The sequence below is a fragment of the Myotis brandtii genome, unplaced genomic scaffold (genome assembly GCF_000412655.1).
Source record: "Myotis brandtii unplaced genomic scaffold, ASM41265v1 scaffold953, whole genome shotgun sequence".
NCBI lineage: Eukaryota > Metazoa > Chordata > Mammalia > Chiroptera > Vespertilionidae > Myotis > Myotis brandtii.
In genome coordinates, this window is record NW_005371933.1 from 1,651,035 (window position 1) to 1,667,859 (window position 16,825).

At 42.5% G+C, this 16,825-nt stretch overlaps 1 protein-coding gene across 1 annotated transcript in view; it reads left to right on the forward strand.

Moving 5' to 3' along the window:
• Nucleotides 1-532: 532 nt before the first annotated feature.
• The window catches only part of CAPN13 (calpain 13), a 66,127-nt gene continuing 49,834 nt past the window's right edge, over nt 533-16,825 (forward strand). Inside the window, exon 1 of the mRNA XM_014533215.1 lies at nt 533-694. The gene's annotated coding sequence lies outside the window, so the exon portion shown is untranslated. The remainder of the gene's footprint in view (nt 695-16,825) is intronic.

A 16,825-nucleotide genomic window follows, 5' to 3' on the forward strand; every position in this document is an offset into this window, starting at 1 on the left:
AGCATCTGCTCTCCACACCTCATTGCTTTCTCCCCCTCCATTGAGCAGGGGTGATGCCAAGACCTTCCCCAGTCTCCCAGGCCTGGTTACTGCATTCTGCAGTGACCTGTAGAGAGGCTCTCTCCAGCAGGAAGACCAGGTGATGGGATTTACTGAGCGGACACTCTTGATCTGCAATACAGGGCGATGGGGCTTCCCTGTGTGAGAATGAGGCAGGCAGGAAGTTAGCTTCCCAGGTGGTTTTGTAGAAACACAATTCCCTGAAGTAAAATAAGCTGAGTATCTGGAAACAATGAGAAACCCAAAACCCAGGCAGCCGGCAAATCTGCAGCTGGGGCTCCAGGAAGTAAAGAGGGATCAGGTGGCAATCACCTTGGGGCCCAGTGTGGGGAAGATCTAGCAGTTAAATCCAATGTCCCCTCTCAGGGAGGTGCCCAATGTTTGCTGATTATTGTTTAACTGAGGTGGGGCAATGCCTAGTGTGCCCTTATAAGGAAGAGCCTTAGGGGAAGAAGCAAACAGATGCCAGATGCCAGCACTGAGGGCTGCAACTTCTCTTCCCCAGAGAGACTGCCACTCTGATTCCCCAGGCTGCTGCTGAGCCCTGGGACCTGCCCAGTCCTACTGGGATCCGGACCCCTTTGGGAATACTGCTGACACCGAGTGCTCCATCGGACATACCTGTTGGAAACAGGTAAGGTGTGAATGGTGACCTCCCAGAGCTTCGGACCAAGAGAGCCTCTTAAAATTATGTAGATTCCTAATCTGCAACCCCAGAAATATGTTTTCAGTAGCTCTGAAAGCTGTATTTTTGATGCAGTGTGTAAGGATAAGCTTTAAGGAAACCCAGGGCAAAGGATGAGTTGACTCTCTTAATCATTGAGTCACCTTTGCTTTCTACTCATGCAAAGCCACAACCTTGAGCACTACATTGACCATAATGGATACCCCCATCACTGTCCCCCCATTCATAGTTTCTGGCACATGGTCAGTATTTAATACTGAGGGGGAGGAATGGGGCCCAGGCCTTGCCTTCTGTTCTCTAATGAACCAGCTGAATAATGATACGAACAGAGTTGAAAAATCCGGGTTAGTGCCAAAGACTGATCACAGCCACTTCAGAGGTTCAGGCGGTTCCTATACCCCTCCAGCTGCTTCCCAGTCAATGCTTGTGCCTCTGTGGCTGCTGGAGGTGGGTCATCTGGAGATGTGATCCTGGTCTCAGAGAGCAGAGCTCACGCTGTTTTGCTTGAGGCCAAGCTAACCAGGTTGCAATAAGTGCGGATATGTTTCCTCTGTAGTTACAGTTGGGTTGTGACCTGCCGACTGCCTGTTTGCCCTGGCACATGCAGAATTTTGCTGATGCCTGGGTGGCATTCCCTGGATCTCCAGTCACCACATCCTCCTGAGTTGTCCCACCTGTATCCTGCTGGACCCAGACTTTGTTTTTGTGGGTGATAGCTGCAGGAGGACTCAATTGTTAGCACATTGGTTGATGCCAATATATGTCTATATATATAAAAGGCTAAGTGACTGACTGTATGTCCATCCTACCGACCGACTGACCGGCCAGTACATATGACGTGCACTGGCAATTTAAAAATAAACATTGACTCGTGCCTGTGCAATACATGTAAAGATTTCACTGGCGCCAATTGCACACGTGTTTTAATTTTATAATACCATATTATATATACTATTTTGACATGTAATTTTTTGCAATAACATAATTACCACATGAGTCTTTCTTCTAATTTATTTCCTTTCACTGTGCACGAATCCGTGCACCGGGCCACTAGTGTAGTAATAATCAGTCAACTGTGTAATAGGGAAGAGTTATGTGTAACATGAGTTCATTATCTCCCATTTATAGATAAAAAAGTGAGGTACCTGGTGAGTGACTTGCTGCTGAGTGCACACCAGATGCAAACAGTGGAGCTAGAGTTAGATTGTTCCCAGTACGTTGTCTTGTCCCCCTGTTGGTTGTATTCAGTGAGGGATTCACTTGAAAGAATGCCTTAGAAGAAGAGGTGCTATCAAGAAATTACAAATTAATGACCCAACTATTGGCACTGGGTGCTTACTCTCTTTCCAGCACTGTGCTTGCTCTTACCATATGTGTTATGTGATATTACCATTCGGGCATGTTACTTAACCTCTCTGGGTCTCAGTTTCCTCATCACTAAAACGTGGTAACAACAGCATCTGCCTCATACAATTACTGAACAGATTAAATAAAATAATACATGCAAAGTACTGGGCAGTGGCTGGCACATGGTCAATGTTAAAAAAAAATTTTAGTTAATACTATTTATATTCCTTGAGCCTGGATTCTTTACAAAACAAAGCTTGAGACAAAGGTTAAGTGCTAATGCCTCATTGGGAGATGCAATATCAGGACAGTGTGGGAAGGGAAATGAGAAAGGAGGAGAGGAGAATGGGAAGCAATGCAAGGAGAAGTGTCACCTTCACAAAAAGACATCGCTGGCCACGTGGCCAACGCAGAACATCTGTGGGCTAGCTTTGCAGAAACACCAGGCCTTGGGACACTCTACTGAGAGAGGTTGGGGAGGAAATTTACATGCCGGTTTCATTCCGTCTCCTATCTTCCATTGCTCAATTTGCCCCATGGGGAGTTAACTCTCCTGAACTTTGGATTTGTGCCATCCGGCCCCTTTGGCAGCCACTGGGAAATCCAGATCCTAGTCCTTAAAGTTGGCACTTTATTTGAGTCCAGAAGTTGTCTGGGCTGAGAGCCCCAGAGACAAGTGACATGAAGGGAACCTGAGACAGCACATAAGATTTGTTCGAAACAGATCAAATTACTATCTATATGTATATAAAAGCCAAGTGACCAGAACGAACAGAATGACCTGTCCCTATGACATGCACTGTGGCTGGCCAACCGGCCTGATGGGGGCAGGGCTGGCTGGCCAACCTCCCACGGCCCCTCCTTCAGGCTGGCCTGGCCCCTGATCGATGGGCCCCAATCAGGACAGGCTGGCCAGACCCCACCCATGCATGAATTCATGCACCGGGCCTCTAGTTATTAATATTTGTTGGACATGTGTAAGGCACTGGTGTTCCCTGTCCTTGATAGACCGGACTCTATATATCTTAGGCAAGTGTTTCCTAAAGCATGGTACATGGAACACTGATTCTGAAAGCTGTTGCTAGGTGCTCCTGATATAAGGTTCTGGGATCAAACACTTGGGTGAATGATGCCTCCTACTCTCCCCTCCTTGGAGAATCATGATTCAGATTTGCATATAAAGACTCTGAGAAGGCCAAAGAAACTGGCTGAACTGAGTGCGCCAGCACTTTCCTGCAGCACACCTGTTGGCACTGCCTCAGACCCAGGCAGCCCTGGGTTTGGTCTCTCTTCTGTCTGGACCCCTAAATTCTCAGGGTATTCTTCTCTACCATGCACTGTGTTTTGCTTTGCACAAGCCTTTTTTTGAATTAAAAAAAAATCTGCAATACAATGTGAGGCCATGCATGCTCTCCAGTCTGCAAAACTGGTTCTCTCAATAAACAGCCAGAAAGTTCAACCAAACCTTATTTCCTTGACTTAATAGTTAATATAGTTGAGCAAGGCGATCCCTAAGGGGCTTTCCAGCCCCTGGTAATCTGTGACACTCGTGTTGAAAGGCAGCTGAAAGTCGCCTCTATCCAGCATCTGCATTGCCTCAGAGATGGTCTATTTAGCTAATAAGCACTTGCACAATTTTAAGAGATGGTGGAGGGGTGTGGAAGCAAAGGCTTGCCCACTGCCACCCCCGCTGGTGGAGCTGCACTTACTGAGAGAAGTACCTTGAACTAAAGGTAGTGGCCCCGGGTGATGGGTGATGAGCTGCCTGAGTTCTTGGGCTGGAAGAGAGCCGATGCTGAGGTTAATATTCTTGCTCTGCCACATGAGCCACAAGGGATCCTTAAAACTGAGAGTGGCCAGGACCTCGGTTTGATTTCTCTCTGGGCAGCACGCTGGCCTCTGTTCACTGGCTGGGTCAGCCCCTCTGTGCCCACCTCCCCTGCCGGAGGGTCAAGCCCACGCAGCTCAGAGAACTGAACAGCCCCACTCACAGCTGGTGGACAGAGACCCTGAGGGGCAGGTCTCCATCAGAGCTGACCACACACCTGCCTTCAGGGAACGCAGCCAGGGGCCCACATCTGGATCCAATGAACTCTCACGTGCCTGAGGAAGGGGAAGTCAGGAACGTTATCCTCGTTCTCAGCCAAACATTGTCCTCTGCCCCTCGAATCCTTATCCGGAGAAGGTAAGAGACGTGCCTGAGGCAGAGAATCAGGGGGAGGCCCTCAGGATGGCTGGCTCCTGGGCCACCGCAGGCATGTCCCTTCCACTCAGCAGCTGTCCTAATCCAGCGTCGCTGTCTCCTTCTAATCCGGTTCCCAGACCCTGTCTATTCACTTAATCAGGTCACTTTATCCAGATGGACACAGGACTGCCCAGGCCCCCGCCTGCCGCACCTTGAGAAGTGGTCATGTGTCCTTCCCAACTCCCTGTAGATTTGCACATATGGAAAATTCCCTCTTTCTCTTTATTCCTCCCTTCCTCTGCTCTCTCCCCTCCTTCTCACCTCTGTTTTTCTCTCTCCCTCCTTCCTGCCTCCATCTCTTCCTCTCTCTCCTTTACTCTCTTTCTCTACCTCTCACTCCTTCTCTCCCCCAAGCTGTCCCTCTCTCCTTCCCTCTCTCTCCTCCTACTCTCTCTCTCCCTTACTCTACCTCTCTTTTCCCTGGTTTCCCCTTCTCTTCCTCTCCTTCCAAAGCCCAGAGGTGTGCCCAGGTGGCATACAGCTAAAAGTGGTTTGCATGGGTTTTGTGTGGTTTTTTTTCCACCAGAGAACAGTTAAGTGCCTTATTTTCTCCACTTGGGTGGCTAAATTATTCTCGATGTGTTAAACAGTGTAATTAAACACATACACACGCGAGTGCGCGGCGCCTTCCCCCACCCTTCCTCACTCCTTGTCAGCAGAGAGAGTGTCGGCCCCAGCCTTCAAGCTCTGTTAGTTTTAATTTGAGTTGTGGAATTAGTAATGGGTTTTGCCGGAACACTGCTGTGGGAAATAGATCGCTCCTCGAGCAGGGCTTGGGCACCATTTCAAATGAGTATTTGTTAAGGGGAAACCGTCCCTTGTCGTGTTCTGCTACATTACATCCGATTTATTTCCATTGTTCGGAAAAACACCAGCCGGGAGAGAGCGGTGAACACCACACCCAGGCAGGAAGCAAAATGCAGACAGAACCACCCTTTGTTGCTGGGACTTGCTAAGCTCACCCTGGGCACCCTGGCTAGCTTGGCACCTGCCACTGTGAGGCCTGGGGAGCTGCTGCCGCTGGCAGAGAAGACTGGGTAGGTGGTGGCAAAAATAGGACGTTGACGAAAAGCAATTGAATAGAGAGGACCCCTACAGGTTAAAGTTGGAAGGGATCTGCCCACTTTAAGGGTGATTTTGCACCCCTTTTAATAATCATGGCAATTTCATCGAAGAGTGTGCTGTGGTCGTTCTGTGGTCTGTGGTCATTCATCGCGTTAGCAGGTCTCTTCTTTGGCACCGTTCCATGAGGCAGCCACTAGCAGTGTGGGTGTGTAAATTTCAATGAAAGTTAATTAAAAATGAAATAGAATTTCAAATTCAGTTCCTTAGTTGCACTTGCCATATTTCAAGTGCTCAGTAGCCATGGTGGGTGGTGGCTACTATACTGAACATAACTCCGGGGACCTGGAGAAACCTTCTGGTACCTAGCCAATGCCTGGGGTGCTCACTTCCTGCTACAGGGCCTCAGCCACTGGGCTCAAGTTCAGGGCCAGGCTACAGGGTGATGGTCACGAGACCTACCACATAGCTTTTACTATGTCCTATGCCAAGCCCTTTGCAAGAATCTTTACATTTAATACCCACCTAATACTACGAGGCTGGTTTTATTACCACCACCCAACCCATTTTATGTGTAAGGCCCAGAGATATTCAGGTTATTGCTCAAGATCATTCAGCCACTAAGCAACATCTGGATTCAAACCACACTTTCAACCTGATTCCTCACATGCTTGAGCACCATTCCACGATGTCTTGTTTTTTATTTTAAGGGTCAAGGCAAAGCTCAGTTTTTCAAACAAGACCGTAAGATTCTTTCTTTGTCTTTCACGTTTGCCATTTTAATTATGATGAGCCCGGTGTGGGTCTTTAGGGTCAGTGAAGTGGCAAGGGGAGCCTCCTTGGGGGCCAGAAGTGATTAAATCTCTGCTCTCTCTGACCAGGATTATCCTGGAAGGCTGGGGGATAGGATTCGGGGCTGGCTCTCAATCTTTCTCCCAGTAAACTTTTCTAGATTTCCAGCTTCCCAGGAAGTGATTTCTAGGTTCCTGGTGTGTTTACTTAGTGGCCAATTAGAAAAAGTCACCACCTTTCCCAGGTAGAATATAACTATATTCCAGAAAACCCTTCTTGTGAGCAGACTGCTTCCTGGCCAGGTGCCCCATGCTACTCTAACACCCTTCTTTGGGTACCATTCATAGTGTTGATGTGCCTCTTGAAGAGCAGCCCCCAGAACTGAACACAGTGGATTAGATGTCCAGGTGGGGTCAGGAGGATCTTATACAGGGGGTGGGGCTATCCTGTCCAGAGCAACACCTTACTGCTGTCACAGCCGTTCCGATTGTGTCAAATCTTTCACCGTATCGCCTCATTTAAAGTAGGAAGCCAAGTAGGCCATACAAAATATTTTTGAAATGAAATTTAGCCAAGGCAGACTCACTATTTATATACACAATTAACTTTTAAATGTGAAGACAGATTTACAGTTTCCTTGGTTAAATTCCATCCTTTTGGTTTTGAGATCTTTTCGAATTTTCATTGTTCTTCCTTTCTTTCTATCATTAAGAATGATGAAAGAATTGAAAAGTACTTTCATTTTCATTTCAACATCTCCTTCCAGGACAGGACAAGGAACAGAGTTCTGTGACCTTTACAGTACAGTAATTCCAAGATAATCCAGAATCATTTGTCAGTAATCTGATTCAAACTGTGGATTCTATTTACTATACTCTGCTGTACTTGTATACTTTACAATGCTATAGGCTGCCACCTACCCAGTCTATCAGTCCAGCCTGGTTTCAGAATCTTATATATAGGAACTAAAGAGAGAGTTTATCAACTACTTTTTAAAAATCATGTTATATATAAATACATGTTATATAGCATATATTATATATTATATATATCAATGGCATTCTCCTATTCCTCCAAAATAGGAACTCTCTTTTTGGGAGGAAAAAAATAAAACAGAAAAAGAGGAAAAGGAGAAAGTTAAATAATTGGTTTTGATAAGGCTATATTTGCTTCTAGAAATATGAAATTTATTTCCTAAATACTCAAAGAATTTCTTTGCAAGTCCATGTCAGAATTTTGCTATGAATATTACACTTCTTAAAAGTATTATGGAGTTACAAAAGTTATTAAAAATCAGTGCTTTGGGAGAATGAATGTGGTTAATGACAACAGACTTCCTGGCTTAAAAAGAGACTCTCCCATTAGTGAGCATATATAGCACTGGGCACTCTTTACATTGCTATTGAGATGAAAACTTGGTACAACCTTGGAGAATAGTTTGGCATGTTTAGTGAGGTTGAGTATGTTCATACCCTAAGCCTAAAAATTCTACTCAGTGGTTGTACCATTTTCCATATGCACCAATAATATAAAAATTCCATTTTATATATTGATTTTAGAGAAGAAGGGAGAGGGAGAGAGAGAGAAACATCAATTGGCTGCCTCTTGCATGACCCCTACTGGGGTTCGAGCCTAAAAACTTGTGTGTTTGTTTGTTTTTAATATGGATAAAGTTTCTTATACTAGGTTCCCATAAGAATTAATGTTTGGCTCAATTTATTAAAATTAAACTTCTAAGCAAAAATTCATAACACATTTATATTTGTATAAAGTGAAGAATATCTGTTCATCAAAGACACTGACAAGAAAGTAAAAAGATAAGCCACCAACCGGTAGAAGATTTTTGCCACACACATATGGCCAACAAAAGATGTCTATCTGGAGTAAAGAAAGTGTCAAATCAGTTAGAAACAGCAGCTCAATAGACAAATGGGCGTAAGATCTGAAAATTCATTTTGCACGAGAGGGGATATGAATGAAGAATGAACATATTAGCAGTAATCAGGGAAACATAAGTTAGGATTCCAGGGAGTTGTCACTTGACTCCCACCAGATGGGTACAAATAAGGAGCCTGCCAAAACCACGCGTTAGTGAAGATATATAGCACTGGGAACTCTTTACATTGCTATTGAGATGAAAACTCGGTACAACCTTGGAGAATAGTTTGGCATGTTTAGTGAGGTTGAGTATGTTCATACCCTAAGCCTAAAAATTCTACTCAGTGGTTGTACCATTTTCCATATGCACCAATAATATAAAAGTTCCATTTTATATATTGATTTTAGAGAAGGAGGGCGAGAGAGAGAGAGAGAGAGAGAGAGAGAGAGAGAGAGACATAAATTGGCTGCCCCCTGCATGACCCCTACTGGGGATCAAGCCTACAAACCAGGAAACCAGCAACCTCTTGGTTCATGGGTCGACATTCAACCACTGAGCCACACCAACTGGGCGAAAGTTCCAGTTTTCATGTTGCCTAGTTTTATGCAATTGCATTTTAAAGTAGGCATGGTTATTGCCTATTTTTATGTTTAACGGGTTATCTTTCTGTTATTATTGATTTATAGGAGTTTGTTGTATATTCTGGATACATGTCCTTTGTCTGATAGAGGCATTACAAATTTATCTATCCCAAGTTTGCAAGTATATCCTCCCGTGTTTTCTCATAAAAGTGTTTCATTTTTATTTCTAGATTTATGATCTTTTTTACTTGAATTTTTTTTATATAGTATGTAAGGGTTCTTGTGTGTGTGTTTGTTTTTCATATGGATATCCTGTTGATCCAGCATCATTTTTTGAAAGATGTTTCTATTCCCATTGAATTGCCTTAGAAACTTTGCCAAAATTAATTGACCATATATATTTCGGTCTATTTCTGGATTCTGGATTCTGCTCCATTGATCTATCTGTATATAGCTCTCTATTGATTTATCTATTTGCCAATATTATAGCTTTATGTTAAGGACTGTAGTCAGGTTAAGTCCTTCAAATTTTTCTTAAAAAAATTTTTTTTGTTATTCCAGGTCCTTTGCATTTATATAAAGTTTATATAAGCTTGTCAATTTCTAAAAAAGAATTTTGATTAGGATTGTATTGAATCTATGTATAAATTTGGGTAGAATTGCCATTTTGGCAATACTAAGCCTTCCAATCAATGAGTCTGATGTGTCTCTCCATTTATTCAGGTTTTCTTTCATTTCTCTCAGCAATGTTTTGTTGTTTTTGGTGTTGAAATCATGATGTCTTTAGTTAGACTTTTTTCCCCCAAGTAGTTTTTCTGGTGCTACTATTTTTCTATTGTTTATTCCTAGTACACAATAAGTCAATTAATTTTTATATTAACTTGTATCTTGTGACTTTGCAAAACTCATTTATTAGTTCTAGTAGTTATTTTATAGATTTCATTTTTCTTCTTCTTTCTGATATTTTGGACCTTTATTTTCTTTTCTTTTTTTTTAATTTTAAAAAATAGTAATAATAAATAAAATGTTCTGTCGGACTGGGAGTAACCTTAACTCCTCTAGTAGCAAACATATGTGTTTAAAGATCAATATAGAGTCTTCTTTCTTTAGAGTCAGTATGGCTCATCTTCTCAATCTAGGTTCTGTACTATCCACCCTATTACCCTACTTATCCTCTATAGGGGGGTCTGCAGCACCTATCCATCCTGAGTGTGGGGGTGGGAGGGGCTTAACTAGGGGAGTCCCTGTTCAGGCGCCAATTATTGGGGTACAACCCCAGCAGGTCAAGGGGTTCTAAAAAGTGTGGATGGAGTTGGCGAAGAAGGAATGACATGGAGACAGCGCTCAGTTGATCAGCAGCCTAGCCAGGTTCTCTAGCCAGGTTCTAGCCAGGTTCTCCAGCCAGGTTCTCCTTTATTTTCTTATTGAACTGGTTAGGACCTCCAGTACAATGATAAATAAAAGTGTTGACAGTGGACACCCTTGCCTTAATTATGATCATCAGGGGGAAAAATACACTCTTCTATCATTAATATGATATAAGCTGCAGGGACTTCGTAAATGCCCATCAGTTTAAGGTTACTTACTTTTTCTAGATTTTTGAGAGTTTTTATCATAAATATACTTTGAATTTTGTCAAATAATTTTAATTATATTGTTTAATATAATAATTACATTGGTTGATTCTTTTAGTCTTAAACCAACTGTATATTTCTGAAATAAACCCAACTTGGTCTTGATATATTTATTTTATTTTCCTTTTTAAATTATTAGATTTGATTTGCTGACATTTTCTTAAGGATATTTGCCATCTGTGCTCATGAGGTATGTTGATCTGTACTTTTTTGGGGGGTGAAGATTCCTTTATGAGGTGCTATTGGTAGTGTTATGCTGATGTGATACGTTCAGCTATGTTTCCCTTCTGCTCTACTTTCTGAAGAAGTTTGTTTTGTTTGTCCTTGAAGATATAATAGAATTCACAGTGAAACTATCTGGGACTAGGGTTTTCTTTCTTGGAAGGTTTTTAATAACAAATTCCATTTCTTTATTAGATACAGGGTAATTCAGATTTTCTGTTCCTTCTTGTATCAACTTTGGTAAATTGTATTTTTCAAGAAATCTGTCTACTTTCTATAACAACGATTTTGTTCGCTTTGGTTTGTTCATAGTAGTCTCTTCCCACTCCTTCAATGTATATAGGCCCTGTGGTGATAAGCCCTTATCGATGATGATGTTGGTGATTTGCATTCTCTCTTTTGTCCTTGACCAGTTTGACTCTGGGTTTGTCAATTTTTGGGGTCTTTAAAAAAAAAATCAGTTTTTGCTTTGTTAATTTTCTACTGCTTTCTCTTTTATTAACTTCTGCTATTGTCTTTATTATTTACTTCCTTCTACTTGTTTTAGGTTTTCTTATTTTCCTTATGATGTCGTCTTTGACTCATGAATGATTTAGACGTGTTTAATTCTGGATATTTGGGATTTTCTTAAATATTATTATTGATTTCTAATCTTAACTCTGTTTCAGTTACAGCATGCTTTGTGTGATTCAGTCCTTGGAATATATTGTTTTATGGCCCAGCATATTGTCAGTTTTGGGGAGTGTATCTCATACATTGAAGAGAATGTATACTCTACAGTTAGGTATAGTGCTGTATATATATATCAAATATATCAAGATGATTTATAGTGTTATTCAGATCTATGATTTTACTGATTATTTTTTGTCAGGTTGGTCTATTAATTGCTGAAATATGAGTGCTAAAATATCCTACTATACTTGTGCTTCTTTCCTTTAATTCTGTTAAGTTTTGGTTCATTTTTAGGTTTTATTATTAGGTGTCTACACATTTATGATTTTTTTATTCCTGATGAATTTTTACCAATATTAAATGCCCCAGTTTATTCCTGGTAATACTCTTTGTTATGAAGTCTATTTGATCAATCTATTAATCAATCTCTGCCTTTTAATTGGAGTTAACATTTAATTTAATTATTGATAAATATGGTTGGATTTATGTCTGATTTTTAGTTTGTTTGTTCACTGTTTCCCCTTTATTGACTTCTTGTGATTATTTGAATATGTTTTGGTAATCCATTTGAACATATCTATTGGTGTTTGGGCTATATTCTTTTTATTATTTGTTAGTGGCTGTCTAGGCATTATAATACACATACCTAACCTGTCGCATTCTATTTTACCACTTCATGTAAAATACAAAAAACTTGCAACCATTATAGACGCCTTCAATCCCCTTCCACTGTCCTTTATGTTATAGTTGTCATATGAATTACATCTGCATACATTGAAACCTCCCCAGAAAAAAAAAATTATAATATTTGCTTTAAACACATACATGTATTTTTAAAGAATTTAAGGGGGAAAATGGTCTTACATATTTACTCAGCTATTTACTATCTATCCTTCCTGAAAATTCCAAATTCCCTGTTATGATTGCCCTTCAAATTGAAGACTTCCTTGGTCATTTCTTCTGAAGCATGTCTGCATGATGAATTCTCTTAGTTTTCCTTTGTCCAAAGTGGCTTTATTTCACTTTTATTCCTGAAATTTATTTTCACTCAATATAGACTGATCATTTCTACATTAGATCACTGCAGAATTGGCACCTGCCAGTTGATTGTTTTCTCTTGAGAATGAGTCACATTCTCTTAGTTCTTTTATTTTGAATAGTTTGGGATTCTATTGGGCAAAGTGAGTGTTATGTTGTTTAAACTGTGTTCTGTTAGAATCCTCTGGAGAATGTTGATTTTTTTAAAAATGTAGTCAATCAAATCAATTAAGTTGTCTATGCATTCTAGCTCATCTTCTGTGGGCAGTGGTCAAATCTCAGTTCATTCCTTTAAGCCTTTGCTATGCTGGTTTGGACCTGTCCCACACAGCCACAGTACAGATGGGTTAGGCCAGTGGTCGGCAAACTGCGGCTCTTTGGCCCCTTGAGGCTCTTCCTAAGCCTTAGGAGGACCCTAATTAAGTTAATAACAATGTACCTACCTATATAGTTTAAGTTTAAAAAATTTGGCTCTCAAAAGAAATTTCAATCATTGTACTGTTGATATTTGGCTCTGTTGACTAATGAGTTTGCCGACCACTGGGTTAGGCTAAGACTCGTGCAAGCTTCTACTCAGAATTAGAGGACCGCATCCTCTGGCTCTCTCCCTTCTCAGCCTCTTACCACCAAATGCCAGGAGGGCTGTGGCCTTATAAGAAGAGAAAGAGAGACACTTGTCACTCTCTCTGTCATGTGAGGACATAGAGAGATGGAGACTGTCGCCAAGAAGAGGGTCTTCACCAAAGCCTGACCATGCTGGCATCCTGACCTTGGACGTTCAGCTTCCGGAACTGTCAGGAAATACATGTCCTTTGCTTAAGTTCCTGGCCTGTGGTATTGTTTTGCAGCCCCAGCCAACTAAAACAGTCACCCAACCCAGCAGAAGGCACAGGGAAGGACTCAATTGAACTCATTTTATCGACACTGAGGGAAGTAGAACAAGCTGCAGAGCCTGCAGAGCGCCTCTCGCCTGCTTCTCGTCCTCCTCCGGAGTCTTGATTCATTAGCTCATGCAGCTTCTCACATTAAGAACTTTTTATCAACTCTTTTTGCCTTTTTTTTTTAGCTCTTCCTGTGCCATTTTTATTGCTCACCCCAAGAGATAACCCAGCAGCAAGACAGATTTTTATCCTGAATATCAGGTAGACCTTCCATCTCTTTTTTTTTTTATTAAGGCAGCTGAACTTCTGCCTTTTTTATCTTGCAAAGTGAGGCAAGCAGGATAGAGAAGAAAGGAAATAAGCCACGAAGCCCTCCCTAAAGTGACAGGCAGGGAAATTGGTTTGCCTTTTCTGCTGCACACAAAAGTGAAATGTCGTCAAGTCCTGTAGATCCTGCCTTCTGAGAAAGTGAGTCCGCACAGACACAGAGAACAGCCTGCGGTCGCCAGAGGGAGGGGCCGGGGACTGGAGACTGGGTGCTGGGTGGAAAAGGTGAAGGGATTAAGAAGTACACATTGGTGGTTGCAAAATAGTCAAGTACAGTATATAGAGAATATAGGCAATAATATTGTAATAATGCATGGTGCTGGGTGGGTACTAGAATTATCGGGGGGATCACTTTGTAAAGTATCTGATTGTCTGACCACGATGCTATACACCTGAAACTAATACGCAATAATATTGAATGTCAACTGTAATTGAAAAGAAAAAAAAACACAATTTTTTTAAGCGAGCCTACAGGCTGTTCCCTGACAAAGCCATAAGCAATTCAGAGAGAAAGGTGAACCCGGTAGATGTGAGGTCCACACATGTGGCGGGCTCCCCTTCCTTCCTGCCTTTTCTTGCCTCATCAAGATTCTTCTCCCTCACAGAGCAGCCCATCTCCTCCAGCAACAGTCACCCAGGCCTGCCCCCCGCCGTCCCGGGACCCTTCTCCTTCCACCTGGGCGCTCAGTGGATGCCATCCCTCGGCCCTGGCTCTCACCCCTGCAGACCCCTCTGAGCCCAGCCTGTCCTTCGTAAGAGCAAGGCCTCATGTTAGAGGGGTGGGGCTTCTGCACATTCCCTTTGTGGTCAAAATGGTGATAGTCATACTAATAACCATCATGTATTGATCACTATCTATTTACACGTCACAGTGCTAAGTATTCGACGAGCACGGTTTCATCTGAGCCTCACGACTTTAGGCCCTGCATATGATCACCATCGCCACTTCACAAATGAGGAGAGTGAGTCTTAAAACGGGATTCCTAAAGCCAACCAGTTCCTAAAGTCAGCAGGCAGTCGGGGCCCTGCAGGCGGCCCAGGAACTGGCCGACAGATGCAGAGCCTTTGCGAGATTCTGATGGAGAAGTCAAGCCAAATTATTTCGACTCATTTTGTAGACAATTAAAGGCTGCTTAGTAACCGTTCCATAATTGCGTCATTAAGGGGAACTACCATTTGGTTTTCATAAACGAAAATGAGCTCATTGCTAGAGTTTATCGCATACTCTAATCCAATATTTTACCGAAAGGTGGGTGGCTTGACAATGCTGTATCGGTTCCACGGTCGCCAGGCATGTGCAGAGCTTGAAGACCCATAATTTTCACAACTCTCCACTGTCAGGCGTCACTGCCTTTGTCTTGAATTTACACTCAAACCTATTGCTGTTTACTTGCTCTTACGTGATATTTCAGCTTTATCACTATTTATATTATTGGTTGTGGGCTCTTCTCTAAACCCTATAGAGCAGCGGTTCTCAACCTGTGGGTCGCGACCCCTTTGGGGGTCGAACGACCCTTTCACAGGGGTCGCCTAAGACCATCGGAAAACACATATATAATTACATATTGTTTTTGTGATTAGTCACTATGCTTTAATTATGTTCAATTTGTAACAATGAAATTGGGGGTCACCACAACATGAGGAACTGTATTAAAGGGTCGCGGCATTAGGAAGGTTGAGAACCACTGCTATAACTATAGAGAGTGGTGAGGTCTATTGACATATATTTTCACCTGTTATTTTTCAAGAACTATACTGAAATGTCCTATTGGGCTAAATCAAACGAAATTACCTGTCTTCAACCATTTTTACCTTCAGTTAAACCAGTGGTCGGCAAACTCGTTAGTCAACAGAGCCAAATATCAACAGTACAACGATTGAAATTTCTTTTGAGAGCCAAATTTTTTAAACTTAAACTATATAGGTAGGTACATTGTTATTAACTTAATTAGGGTACTCCTAAGGCTTAGGAAGAGCCACACTCAAGGGGCCAAAGAGCCGCATGTGGCTCGCGAGCCGCAGTTTGCCGACCACTGGGTTAAACCATATGAAACTGACTCCAGTCAACCCTTCTTGACCTACAAAAATGACAGTTTCGTGTGGTTCATCCTAATAGTTCAAATGTAAATTCTTACCTCATTTGCTAGAAATTGTGTGTATAATACCCTCCAAAAATGTAGGTACTGTACCACTTCACAGTACCTGTGAATTTGTGTTTTAAATAATTTGTAACATACTATTATTATAAGTTACTATAAAGGAAATTGCTATTATTTTAAATTTGCAATTTTTTTCTATGAGTTGTTTATGTTTCTCTCTCGTGCTTCAGCATCACCTGTTTCCTTTTCACTGTGCAGTGGGAATGGGTAGGACATGTGGACCTTGGGGACTTTTGTGCTACCTAGACAGACGCTGGTCAAAAAAACGTAAAAAGCACAGCTTTTGGGGCGAAGGAGGTTTTCCCAGCCCCACAACTAGTAAGTGTGGATTCAGGATTCAGATGGAAGTCAGCCTGCCTCGCTGACTGAGGAAATGATGCCTATTTTCGTAAATGATGTCAGTTATACCTCTGTAGCCTCCTGAACAAAAAAAAACAAAAACAAAAAACAGGCTTCCGTGATATCTCTATAGGGAACTTAGGTTACCACCATTTATTGAGTGCCAGTCACTCTGCTTGGTATGTTAGGTCAAACCTCATTTAATACCACCACAAGCCTTGGGAGGTTGGTGTTATCAATCCGTCCTGGTGGGAAACAAGTTCACAGGCTTGAGTCTAACTCAGTGTTGCAGAACAGGTGGTGAGCGCAGGAAGCAAACTTCAAAACCCATTTGAATGCTCACCACTTGTCTTTTCTTGTTCCTCCCTCCCCCTTCCCTCTGGAACCTGTTTCTCTACCATTTTCACTATTAACCCTTGAACACTCTCTCCCATGGACAAATGCAGCAGCCACCTGGACTCCACCCTCTCTCCGTCCCTACCTACCCCCCACATGGCCTCCAACTTGTTCCACAATTCTATGCGTAGATCTGATCACAACCCACCTCTTCCATGGCCCCGTGGTGCTGGTGAGGTAGAAGGCATTTCCCAGTCCAGCCTTTCAGCTGTGGGGAGGGTCTGCCGTTCCATGCCGCGACCACTTCCTGTCCCGCAAGCTGGGTCCGGGCCAGAGGGGAGGTTGCTTTCCACAAACCTCCCTGAGAGACTATCTGGTCGTAGTTCACTCTGATACACATCAGCACCGCTCCACTGCCTCCTGCCATGTGCTGGTTCCTGGAACTGGTTGTTGTACTGACCTGGTCAAGCATGTAATTTCCTGTACCTGGTAGAAGCCTCATATGGTCCCTGTGACTGTCCCCCTTTTACCCTATATTCTTCTTTGGTGCCCACCAAGGGGCACAA